The sequence below is a fragment of the Nannospalax galili genome, unplaced genomic scaffold (assembly GCF_000622305.1).
Source record: "Nannospalax galili isolate Female #2095 unplaced genomic scaffold, S.galili_v1.0 scaffold202, whole genome shotgun sequence".
Lineage (NCBI taxonomy): Eukaryota > Metazoa > Chordata > Mammalia > Rodentia > Spalacidae > Nannospalax > Nannospalax galili.
Window position 1 is genome coordinate 4,484,907 of NW_008349000.1, and position 13,407 is coordinate 4,498,313.

Consider the following 13,407-nt stretch of genomic DNA (forward strand, 5'->3'; position numbering starts at 1 on the left):
GTCTTTGTACACTTGTGATGAAGTGATAAAGGCAGTTTGTGGTCAATATTACAGTAGCTGTGCCACACTGGCACTGCTCAGGAAGAATAAGAACTGAGTGTCTTTGCAGACTGTCCACCTTGTCCTCCTTCTTGGAATCTGCTACGATTGGGCTTATAATAGAGTAAGTTGGAGCTTAGTATTTTTTAAAAAAATATTTTATTATTTTTATATTATGTGTATGAGTGTATTGCCTGCATGTAGGTAAGTGCACCGGTGTCATGCAATGCTGTTGGATCCCCTGGAACTGGAGTTACAGACAGTTGTTAGCTGCCGTGTAGGTGCTGGGATTTGAACCCTGGTCTTCTGTAAGAACAACCAGTGTTCTTAACTGCAGAGCCATCTCTCTAGGCCTGAGCTTCTGTTTTTTAAGACAGTATTCTATTAACACATTGAGTAACACAGTGCCCTGCCAAGAAAACCATTAGTCTTCAAAGATGGGACATTTCCGCACAAGTTACATAATTTCAATATTCCAGAAACACCTTGTAACCAGAACTCCTCTTTTTCATGAAGCATTTCTTAAACTGATGTGAATGTAGTATAAGAGTGGCAGGAGGCTTGAAAGGTTTCAATTGACCCAAAATTGTCCAGAGGTATTTTAGTTGGTATGTTCTTTCAATAGACTAGAGGGGTTGTGAGCATGCATTTGTGAAAAGATCCCAATATTTGGAGCCACTTGTCCTTTATGTACAGTATGTTTTGATAAAGATACTTGATTTTAGCCAGGTGTGATTGTGCATGCCTTTAGTCCTAGCACTCAGAAGGCAGATGCAGGCAGATTTCTGAGAGATCAAGGCAGCAGGCATGGTCTGCAAAGCTATTTCCAGGCAAGTTGGGGCTACAGGGACTCCTGTCTCAAAAAAAAAAAAAAAAGGAGAAAGGAAAAAAGACCTTGCTCATATGAACCTACAGCAATGATAACAGCATGCAGAAGACCCATGCAAACTCAAGCAAACCAAAACCCAGCAAAGAATTGTGGAACTCGGCATCAGGCCCTAACCTTAGCCAAAGAACTATTGGGCAGCTGATCACTGCTGGGTGAGGAGAAGCTGAGATTCTTTAAGGGGGCGATTCTAGATAGGCTGACTAGACCCTAGTGGACAAACTTGCACCAAGGGACGTCTGGGGACACTAACTTGACTCAATATGCCTTAACATGACAAAATGCATGAAATCCAGTGGGGGGTGGATATGGGTGGGTATGGATAGGAAAGGGGGTATAAAGTTAAGATGTTCTGTATGAAATACAAAAAAATTCAATAAAAATTTAAAAAGATGTTTGATTTTTACACAGTTTCTCAAGTCCGTCCTTACTGTGGCAACATTTCGATTGGTTCCATTTCTACTGCATTTAGTTTCAAGGACATGAAAATTTTATTGTGATTTTCATACAATATATTTTGATTATATTTAGATCCCCTCCCCCATCTACACCTCCCCTTACTACCCCCATTCAATTTAATGTAGCCTGTTAGAGATATATGTATATGAAGGCCTATGAAGTCTGATTTGTGTCCCCAAATGCCCTTTACTGTGGGTCCATCCACTGGTGTCTACTAAGAGTCATATCCTTGAAAGATTGGTTTTCCCCCTCCCAGAAGCCATCTATTAATAGCCAGTATTTCCTCAGGTAGAGTTTCAGAAGGGGAGCAGAGGGAAAGATTATTAGAACCAGAGGTAATTGATGACCACAAGGAAATAGATTTCCAGACAAGCTAGTCAGTTCCTTATGTGAACTCACAGCAATGGTGATAGCATGCACAGGTCCTATGCAAGCTCAAACCAGACAGTTCCAGCATAGATTTGGAAAAGTAAGAAGATACCCCTGCCCTACCTAAGGTTATGAATTTTTTATCCCAAATTCCATATTGTCCCATACATTAGATATCGATGAAGGCAAGGAATATGTTGCTTTGCATTGAAATTACATCATTTAATTAAAGGTTTTTAAGAATAAAAGCAACCCGCAACTGCTACAGTTTAATCCTTGGATTTCTTCTACAATTATTTTCTTCTTTTCATACATGTTCACTGGACCTAGTTTTATTTAGCCAGCTTAACTCTTCTTGAATCTGACTTGAACACAGCACCCAATACCATTATAAGATTACTATTATTTATTACTTTAATGAAGTTGATTATTTACTTACTTTGCTATTGTTTTTTGTGTTTTTTGTAGAGTTTTTGTTTGGTTTTTTGAGGTGCTAAATTGAGCGTGATGAGTGCTTCCCCACTGAGCCACACTCCCAGGACCATTACTGAGTGGTTGGTTCTTTTAGAAACTTCTACATATAGTCCTTTTGACCTATCGACAATTCAGAGTTGAAATTTGATAGCACACTCAGTTGTCAAAACTTTTATATATCTAGTGTATTTTGCTCAGGTAATGTGAAAATGGGTAAAAGAACGCTTGTGCTAATTATCAGCAGACAGGAAGCAGCGTTGTAATTAGATGATTGACAAGGCTGTGTGTTGAGTATGATAGTTCAGTCAGCCTCTGCGGCTGGCACTGCTTTTCTATGCAGAATGTTTGCTTTCTCACTGAACTGCCTGGAGATACAACAGCAGCTTCTATCAGCACAGTGGCTGAACTGATTTTCTGTGCTCTCCACCTGTACTTCAGAACAATCCCAGCTCTGGCTTATCTAATCATCAGTCATCTCCATTCCCCTTGGTCTTGTACCTAAGTTTTCTTAAGGTCTTCCATGCCTCCCCTATCATCTCCCATGGAAGCTGAAGTTCAGACTCTTATCTGTATCTTGCAGCAGTGTCTTCACTGGCCTCATCACTCATTTAACTCCATTCTCTGTCTTCACTATTACTAGAAATGGTTCTCTAGAATACATCTGAATGGATGAACTCCCTGTTAAAAGCCTCAAGTGGCTAACTTTACACCCCACTTTCAGCATAACTAGCTGATCCCAAGGCTACCCTTTCACCATCCGCTTGTCCTATTGCCACCTACTCCCAACCTTCAACCTTAGTCTTCCTTACCAACCTGTGGAGCCTCCATAGGCTCCAAGTACTTGAACATTTTGTCCCCAGTTGGTGATGCTGTTTTGGGAGGCTTTAGAAGGTGTGGTTATCCTGGACAAAGCACGTCACTGGGGGTGGGCTTAGAGAGCTCATAAGCCTTGCTGGAGTAGCTCTCTTGCTTCCTGTGCCTGCTTGATGATGTGAGAGCTTAGCTTCTGCTCCTCCTCTAGCAACCTCTGCCTCCATGTCTCCCCACCATGATGGACTGTTGTCCTTTTGGAACCCTAATCTTAAATAAACTCTGCCTTCTAAAAGTTGCTTTGGTCAGTGTTTCTATCACAGCAACAGAAAAGTAACTAAAACACAACCCCAACACACAATGTCTGTGTGCATAGTGTTATCTCACATTTGGCTCAGCAACTATGTATTGAGTACCTAGGAGCTGTCTTATATAGAGCTATAATGTTTATTTTTTATACAGTTATGTGTGGGGAGGGTGCCTGCATGCTCATATATGTACCACAGCATGCAAGTGGAGTTCAGAGGACAACTTGAGAAAGCTGATTCTTTCTTTCTACTGTGTGAGTCCTAAGGATTGAACTCAAGTTGTCAGGCTCAGTGGCAAGTGCTTTAACTGTCTTGCCAGCCATGTAATGTTTATTCTTTAAGTACAAATGTCCTCAAATTCCTAGTTAGAAAAAAAGCACTATTGCCTGAATTATTTCTTATCTCTTACCTCATATGCCTTTCCTAGACCCAGCCTGTGGTCTTACCACAAACACAAACACAGTAGGTTTTCCTCCATCTCTGTGGGCTAGCATGAGAAAAAGCACAAAGCCAGCTGTGATGTGTGACAGACAAACACTAAATAGTTAACCTGTATGCCAGTAAGACAGTTTCTACAAAAAAAAAATTATAATTTGAATGTGATATGGTCTCCGAAAGTCCATGTGTTGGAAACTTGGTCTGGAATGTGGTAAGAGGTGGTGGTGGACCTATAACAGGTGAGGCCCTTTTCTACAAGGTCACTGAGTCACAGGGGACAACATCCTCAGAAGGAATTAACTCATTCCCATGGGACCTGTTAGTTTCTACAGCGTTGTTTGACAGAGCCGAGTTAGCTGTCCCCACACTCTGGCTCTCTGTCTTACCTTGTGATCTTTTCCGCACTTTCTCCTACCACCATCATGTTCCATCTGCCACGTGGCCTTCACCAGGGCCAACATCAAGTCCTTGAACTTATCAAAGCTGTGAGAGAAACTGTTTTTCTTTATGAGGGCCCAGCCTCTGTATTTCAGTACAGCAACGGAAACCAAACAACATAGAGGTCAAAGTCCTGGATTTTTTAAACAGTCTCTAGATGATATGGTCTAGCATAACCCGGAGAGTTGATTCCTGCAGTGTATCAGAGGTAAACAGGTGTGTCAAAGGATTCTTTTTGTAATGTAGGAAAAATGAGTGGCTTCCCCATGAAAGGATGTACAGTGTGTGGGGGGACTCAGATGTCACAAGGAAGAGCGATTGCTGCCTCTTATCTGATCCCCAATAGCCTCAGTCTATAAATACAGGTATCAGAATGTTCTGCAACAGTATCTATCATTCCTCCGCCTCACCTCTGCATTACTGCTCCTAATTTTCTCATTCAAACTTTTTGAAAGCATAGTTTCTTTTTAACCCAAGAACATATGCTCAAATTCAGTTACAACTGCTTTATCACAATCATCAATTCTCAACTTTAAACCTTGGTAACATATTTACAGTCTTTGGTTTCCTGGACTTGTATGTAAATTCATATATCTTTATTAACCTCTACAGTCTTTATTAACCTGGGCTAGCCTCGGCTTATAATCCTCCTACCTCAGTTTCCCAAGTACTGGGATGAAAAGGTATGCCACCACACACAATAACTGATTTATTTAAAGCTGAATTTCAGGGTTTTAAAAAATGTTCATTATTTTTATTTCATGTGTATGAGTGTATTGCCTACATGTATGTAACTGCACCTGTGTCATGCAATGCCCACAGAGGCCAGAAGAAGGGGTCGGATTCCCTGGAACTGGAGTTACTGATGGTTGTTAGCTGCCATGTGGGTGCTGTGTTTGGAACTGAACCCAGGTCTTCTGCAAGGGCAGCCAGTGCTCTTAACCGCTGAGCCATCTCTCTGGCCCCTAGATGATTTTTTTTCTCTTTTGTCCCTTTCATTGATACTTCTTCCATAATGTAAAACAATATTAGTTACTTTTCTTGTCACTGACAAAATACAGGCACGACTCTTAAAAGCCCACCCCCAGTGCCCCACCTCTGCCAGCCAGGCCCTACAACCTCCTAGTATAAAGCCGGCCACCAGCTGTGTACCAGGTGTTCAAACATATGCGCCTTTGGAGGGTATTTCAAATGCAAACTGTAATCAAGACCTTCGCCTTTAGAAGTAGCAGCAGGTCAGGGTTTAATTTGCTTACATTGTCTAACGTCAGTGTGTCCTATACCAAGTTAGTTATTTGTTTGCTGTATCTTTGCATTCTTCTTATTTTCAGTCTCTGCTGTCTTTGGAGAATGATTCCATTTGTGTGAGGTGTCTAAAAGAGTAAAAGTCATAGGAACAGAGCGCAACAGTGGCAGCCAGGCACTGGTGGGGGATGGGATGGGAGCTGATGTGTAATGGGGACAGAGTCAAACTTGCAAGATGAGAACATTCTGGAGATCTGTTCCCCTACAGTATGGATATATACTTAACAATCCTGAGCTATTAAAAATTGTTTCCCTTTTGCCACAATAAAAAATGTCTGAATTGATTATATCAGACCAATTTCAGTGTCCCATTTGTTGACCTCCTTGACTGTCTCTCTTACCATTAGTCTTCCTTACATGTGTTGGGATTTTTTTGTGTGCAAGTTTCCCTTTTCCTCCCTTTAGCTCACTTTGTTTAAAGTGATTTAATGATTGTATTATGGTACCACTGGATCTTTGGTTTAGAATCAGTTTTTATATTAGCACCTGAAGATGGTTTGAGCACATGTCACATTAATGACAGAACTGGCAGCCAGCTTGGTTCAATTTCTACCTGCCTCGTTGAAACACCAGGAGTGTACAGGATGGCAAATGTCTTAGACTTGGTCAGTAGTCAGTACTTTTTCCCGACTTTCCACAGGTGGAGAGCCCTGCCCAGATGTTCAGTTTCATGAAGGGAGTCTGGCTCCACTCCCTACAATGTCTATGGAAACTTCTAGATCTCTGTGCCAATTGCATTACTTAGAGCTTCATATAACCCAAACTTTAGCCTCTATTACTGCTGCTTAGTGTGTATATATGCGTGCATGTGGGGGGGGGGGTACACACACATACTGTGTGTGTTGTTTTTGATTGCTGAAGATCTGATCCATCGATATGTCCATCTCATTTTTTGTAATTAAAAAATTTGTTCATTCTTATTTATTTATTCTGTGTACATGTGTATTTGCCATAGTGGATGAATGAAAGTAAAAAGTTAACCTGAAGGAGTCTGTTCTCTCTTTCCATCACGTGAGTCCCCCAGATCAAACTCAAGTAGTCAGACTTGGCAGCAGGCGCTTTTACCTCCAGAGACCTCTCTCTGACCCTTGTCCATCTCATTTTTGCATGTCACTATGTTTTATAGTAGTCACTCAAACATACATATATGCATGTTTATCTCTGCTGGGCTCAGGTAAAAGCAAGAACTCAGAGTGCCATGCTGACCAGGGAAGGATCTCCTACTTGGAAGCTGGGAGTGACTACAGCCTGAAGGAAGGCCAAGGCTGTAGCTTTTGTGATTAGATGGATAGTCATACAGTCACTAACCAAGGTACAGAAGGTAGTAAGTTTGAGAAAGGAAAATTATGCAGTTTATTTTGTACAATTTGAGGCATTTATTAGAATAATAAGCTGGAATTTTAGTAGACAGAAAATAATACCAAGTTCATGAAAAGTTGGAAATCTGTAGGTGAACACTGAGTGTGAGTCTGGAGAGATGGTATATTTGCAGAGTGTCTCTCAGAGTAGCTGAGAGAAGAAAAGGCAGAGGCGCAGAGATGAAGGGGAACCAGCAGAGAGCCTGTGAAGGCTGTTCAACGGGGTAAAAGAAAAATTATTTTTACTGTTTTTAAATATTTTATTATTTTTATTTTCTATGTGTATGAGCGCATAGCCTGCATGTGTCTAAGTACCCCTGTGTGGGGTAGTGCAACGCCTGCAGAAGTCAGACGAGGGAGTCAGATCCCCTGCAACTACAGTTATGGATGATTGTTAGCAACCATGTTGGTGCTGGGATTCTAACCCTGGTCCTCTGCTAGAACAGTCAGTGCTCTTAACCACTGAGTCATCTCTCCAAGAAAAATGATTCTTTAATGTATTAAGCTGTCTAATCTTTTAGCAACGTGTATTTGGACACTTTTTACATGTCAAGTACCACGTACAGAAATTCAGTGATAAAATAAATAGAAGTCACTGCCATCATTCAACTTATAGTAAGCGAAGCTAATAATTCAAATAATGCTACATAGTTTGTTACAAAATGGCATATGTTAAAATTAAAAATGAAGCGTGGAAATGGATTTAACAATATTGGGATAGGGATTAAAAATTTATATATGCTGAACAGAGAAAATTCACTTGTTTTATCTATGTGTTCATGTCTGGGGATGAAACTCCACACTCAGGACAAACAGCAAGTGTACATGTGTTGTGGGACTCTCTAGCTGACAGAGGGTAGCCAAGGCAGAAAGCATTCGGAAAAACATAGGAATCAAGTGATGGGGCCATAAGTCAAGGGCTCTGATCTTTTCTTTATGGGACAGGCAAAGACCATGGAGAGTTTAATTAAATCAAAAACATGTTAATAGGTCTATTTATTTGTTTGTTTGTTTGTGTGGGTAGTGGTGGGGCATGAACACAGTTCCTTGTACATATGGCTATGTTGATAACAGACTAAAGAAGACATAGTTGGAAGCAAGGAGCTGTCTAACAAAGAAGGAATTGCTCTCGGATGTCTAATCTCAGATGGGGAATAATGTGGGAGGATCAGGTTTATTGTAGAGAATGTCAATTCAGTTTTAAACAGATGCATGAATTCTGAGTGATATTTAAATTGGACATTTCAAGTTGGCAGTCAAATATATGAATCTGGAATGAATTTATGAACTCAGGAATCATCAGAATAGAGATAATATTTAAAGACTTTGGACCAGCTTGTTCACTTAGGGAATAAACAGAGTATAGAAAAGAAGTCCAAGGTTGAGCTCTGGGGCTCTGAAACAAAAAGCAGTCTGGGAAATGAGGAGTCCATCTAAGCTGATTGTAAAGGAGCTGGTAGATAGGGAGGCAGGAAAATGCAGGCAGTATCCCTGGGAGCCAAGTCAGAGAAGGGAAAAGCTGATCATGTCCAGTCTGCTAAGAGGGCAAGAAAACTGAGGCCTGAGAATTTATGCCATGTGGCGATCCTAAATGACTGTGATAATAAATTTGATAGCATCGTGGGTAAAACGTGATTGGAATGGGTTCAAGAGAGAAAGGAAAGGAAAGAAGCCAGACGCAGAGATGTAAAACCAATCTTCTCAAGGCATTCATTCTATCATATGAAAAGAAAAGCAAGGACGGCAGCAGAGGAGGAAAAGGAGGGCAAGAGGGTTTCGCTTCTTTATTTTGTAAAATGAAACATAAAAGTGGAGGGTTGATAACTGCTTGAACTGCTGGTGTGTGCACGCAGATGAGAGAGAAAGAGAGAGAGAGAGAGAGACAGAGACAGAGACAGAGAGAAACAGAGACAGAGACAGAGACAGACATAGAGAGGCAGAGACAGAGAGGCAGAGACTGAGACAAAAAAGAACAGACAAAAATAGAGGCGGAGGATTGCGGAGTACTGCTGTCCATCTTGTCAACTTCATTGGTCTGAGAGATTCCTAGGAAATTAGGGAGGCCCATTTCCAGGTCTCTCTGTGAGGCATTTCCAGAGGCTATTGGCATGTGGAACAATAACTGCGGGGGAAAGACCTGGCCTCAATGCCGGCAGCAGTGTCTGATAAGCTAGAGCCTGGATGGAGCCCAGTGAAACGGGGAGGCTAGCCAGCGGGTGCAAGCTCCAGCTCCTCTGAGTGAGCAAACCTCTTCCACTGCCACTGCCCATGGACAGCAGACTCCAGCCTCCTCAGCCTTTCAGTGTGGACTTAAACCCATGACTCTCCATGAGAGCTTCCAGAAAGTTTCCAGGCCTTCAGCTGTAGTCTGGAGCTGGATCACTGGCCACCTTGCTGTGAGGATTCCAGCCTCTTGAACTCAGCAACTACTGGATTCCTTGTCTCTTAAGGATGCAGACAGCCATCGTTGGATCATCTAGCCTCCAATTATGAAAGCCAATCTAATAAATCCTTTCTTATAATTTTATACATTTTATTGGTTGTGTTCCTTTGTAGACCTTGACTCAAACACAAAGCCAGAGTCTAATATGCCCATGGACAGCCTTCATAATGAACATGAATGAAAGCTGCATGCTGCTATCAGGAGAGAAAATAGACTATACATCAAGGGTGGGTCCCTGTGCTCATAAGAGCTTATAAGACTCCTCTTCTGCTATCTTCTAATTTCTCAGCAGATCAATGACCAACAGAGACTAAACTGATAGAGGAGTTGTTAGATATTTGGCACTGTCTAAGCAGAGGAGTTATGCTAACAAAACATTTAGCATGGTGTCTAGTCTGTCCTAGGGGCCCACTTGAGTGTGGTGTCTAAAGTCATATTCTGCCCTGCAGGTGCAGACACATAAGGTAAAAATAAACAGAATTTTCTTTAAAAATCAGAAAATATCAATTTTCTGAGAAGAAAATTAGAAAGAAATATGTCAATTAAACTGACCTAATATATTAGGGAAGCTACACTTTTGGAAGTGTCTGGGGCATTTGCCACTGAAAGAAGTATGTTAAGGGGAAGAGAATAAGGCAGAGGACTTCCTAGGATAAAGCACATCAGGCCTCATTAATGCATTCCACTTACCTGTGGAATCAATCACCAAGAATGTTGTATAAATGGAATAAATGTCTGCAACTGAATGAGAGGTACCATTACCAGATTACTTCTGAGACCCCAGATTTAGGTTTCAGATGTAGCTAGACTCTGGTGCCTGCTCCAACCCTAGTTACCTAACATGAATTACTCAGTAACCTCGGTCTCAGTGATACTATATGTTGATTGGAAAAAATAGCCGCATTCCAGGATATCTGTAAGGTTTATTACTGATGTGAAAAGGCCCTTCTCCAGCACCTGGATTAAATAAAGACAGCTATTACTCTGATGCCCTTTACTCTTGCTGCTATAGAAATACAGTGCAAATAGGAAATCTGATTCTTTTCTGCCAGTAGAATTCTTGGACAAATTCTACATATATTAAAGAACAATAAAACCTACTTTATCTCACTTTTATATTTGAATTTAAATGAAAAATCATATTTGAGATCATGTGTGAGCCAACTGAGATTTAGATTCCTCCTGGCTTGAAGCTACATTTTGAATGTTTCTGGAGGTTATTTCTTATTTCCTCACTTGTAAGTCATAGTTAACAAAATAAGCATAGTCTTTAGGCAAAGGGCGCTGGAGGATGACGGGAAATGACACATTTGAACAACGTTCAGTGCTCTGTAGAGACTGACTGAATCCCACAGACAACACTTGCTGTTAATGTGACTGAGCTGATATTTCTTGAAAAATCTTGAGAAAACCCTTTAACTGTTCCTGGGATCCAAATAGATCTCTATTAAAGAAAGAGGTCCAAGAATTGATTGTAAGCAAAAGCTTCCATTCAGCTTCAGGTGACCGAAGGATGTGGAAGCCACCACCTCCAGAGGTTCTTCAGAACAGGTAATCTGCCTCTTGAAAGTTCATTTCAAAACGGAGGCCAAGAAAATGGAAAAAAATTATCTCTATGAACTTTGTTTTCCAGCTGGAATCTGTAAAATTTCTCCATCAATAGGGAGTTTGGAGTTACCTAGAGATAATCCAAAAAAGATTCAATGAGTGGCGTATGCATAGAAATGTGCTCTCTTATTCTGTTGGGGAAGGGAAGGTGTGCTCTTAAAGAGATAAAGATGAATAGGGTAAAGAAATAGATTCCTACCTACCCCACCAGTAACCTCACTGCAGTCCCCATGGGTGTTGCAGACAGTGCCCAGAAGATAGAAAAGAAGTGAATGATTCTGACAGCAAAGGACCTGGCAAAGTGTCCTAGTGAGGAGCTGGGATGTTGCTCAGTTGATAGAGTGCTTGTGTAGCACTCTCTCCCTGGGTTGGATCCCCAGCACCACATAAACTCAACTTGGCGGTGCATGCACATGTCTGTAATCCCTGGATTTGGGAGATAAAGACAGGAAGTCAGGAAGTCAAAGGCCATCCTTGGCTATATAGTAAGTTTGAGGCCAGCTTGGGAATAAATAAAACCCTGTCTCCTTAAATCCTTAAAAACAAGATGTCCCAAGGTTATGGGGCAATGGATGTGCAAACTTTAAGTGTATATCCTTTGCCCTCTTTGGTTCCTGGATATTTGAGTGTGGAGGAACATTGCTCACTTTACAGAGGCTTGGAATAAACATAGAAAGGGGAGGGGTTGGAACCCCAATATTCCCTTCAAGGGTATGCACCCAGTCACCCACCTTCTACTCACTAGGCTCAGTCTTTTAAGTTTCTACTATCTCCCAACAGTGCCACAAACTGGAGCCTAAACTTTCAATAAATAAAGCTTTGGGAGACATTTGAGATCCAAGACCTAACAATGCCATTAGCATACTTCTAAGTCTCTGTGGTACTGGCTATGTGCCTCTTACTTCACTTCTGGAATCCTACCCCTCGCCCACTTCCATGAGAATTCTCCAAAAATCGTTTCTCTACCACTATTTTTCAAACAGAAGTCACAATGTAGTCCAGTCATGCTGTGACCGTATGCCAACACACAATGCCAGTACACAATGACCAATAGTAACCAGTTACATGGTGGCAATCATATATGTAGTGGCCAAAGCATTCTGGGTAATTTGTGGCATGAAGGTAGAGGTCCACAGTGACAAGTGGCTACTGCTATTCATCCACATAGACACAGACATGAGGAAGCAAGTGTGCTGTGCCTAAGATATTCTGTCCAAAACACAATGCAGGCAAGTTACTCAGCAACTGAAGTTTTGTGCTATGACAGAAGCATATTGTGTCAGCAGGCTCTATAACCAGTCTGCTGAGCCCAAGGCACATAGGAACCAAGCATAATATGATCAAAGTGTGACAAGAATGAGACAGCTTCAAGCGAGGCAAATGTTAACAAGGCACCTCTCCCAAAGAGTACCATGGCACAGCATGCTGTGAACAAGGTCTGCTGCCCCCTGTGAACAGTGAGATGGTGGAATGTGAGACACTGCTCCCCAGGTCAATAGGCCAGTCATTCTCTGAGGACAGACATCCTTCCACCCAGAGCTCTGGTAAACTCCTGTACCTCCTTTCTACCTCCGGCTCTCAAAGTGTCCACTGCAGCCTCATTCAGGTCTATCAACACCCAAACCCTGTGCCTCACGCAGAAGCTATAAGACACCTGTGTGAAAAGCATTGCACATGCATGTGTCAACAGAGGGCAGACCCACCATCTAAGATACCAACAGGAACAACCATGTCGACCAACATACTCTAGAGGCTTCACTGCTGGCTTGGGAACTCTTACATAAAACGGTGCCAGAGCTTAAAACTGTAGTGAATGAGGGTCTTGTGCCTCTCTCCATGGCCTTCTTTTACTGAATTCCCAAGCACCCTCCACTTGGATCTCACCTCAGACCAGGTGTTCCTGAATACACAATATAGATTTCTATTTCTAATCCAGAAGGAGTGGGGTCTAAGTATAAAAACAAGCTATTAAAATGAACTACCTTTTTTTTTTAAAAATAAATGAAAGCTTTTAGAAGATAAACTTTGAGGGAGTTTCTTGGTTTCATTATTCACTGCCCCCACCCCAGGGAAAGCAAAGCCCACTTTTACAGCCAGATGTTCTCTAGCATTAGGTGAGAGTGGTAAGACAGGGTCTCACTGTTCTTGTCAGAACACAAGAAAAGTTCATGCTGAGTTTGTTAGCGTGTGTAATTTTGAAAAAATATATTCTTTTTTATGTGTACGTGTGTATTGCCTGCATGTAGGTAAGTGCACCCGAGTTGTACAATGCCCACAGAGGACAGAAGAGCTGTTGGATCCACTGGAACTGGAGTTATGGACAGTTGTTAGCTGCCATGTGGGTGCTGGGATTCGAACCCAGGTCTTCTGCAAGAACAGCCAGAGTTCTTAACTGCTGAGCCATCTCTCCAGCCCCCAGCGTGTATCATTTTATATATAACAAGTGCATAAAAATAAAAGAGACAAAGGAAG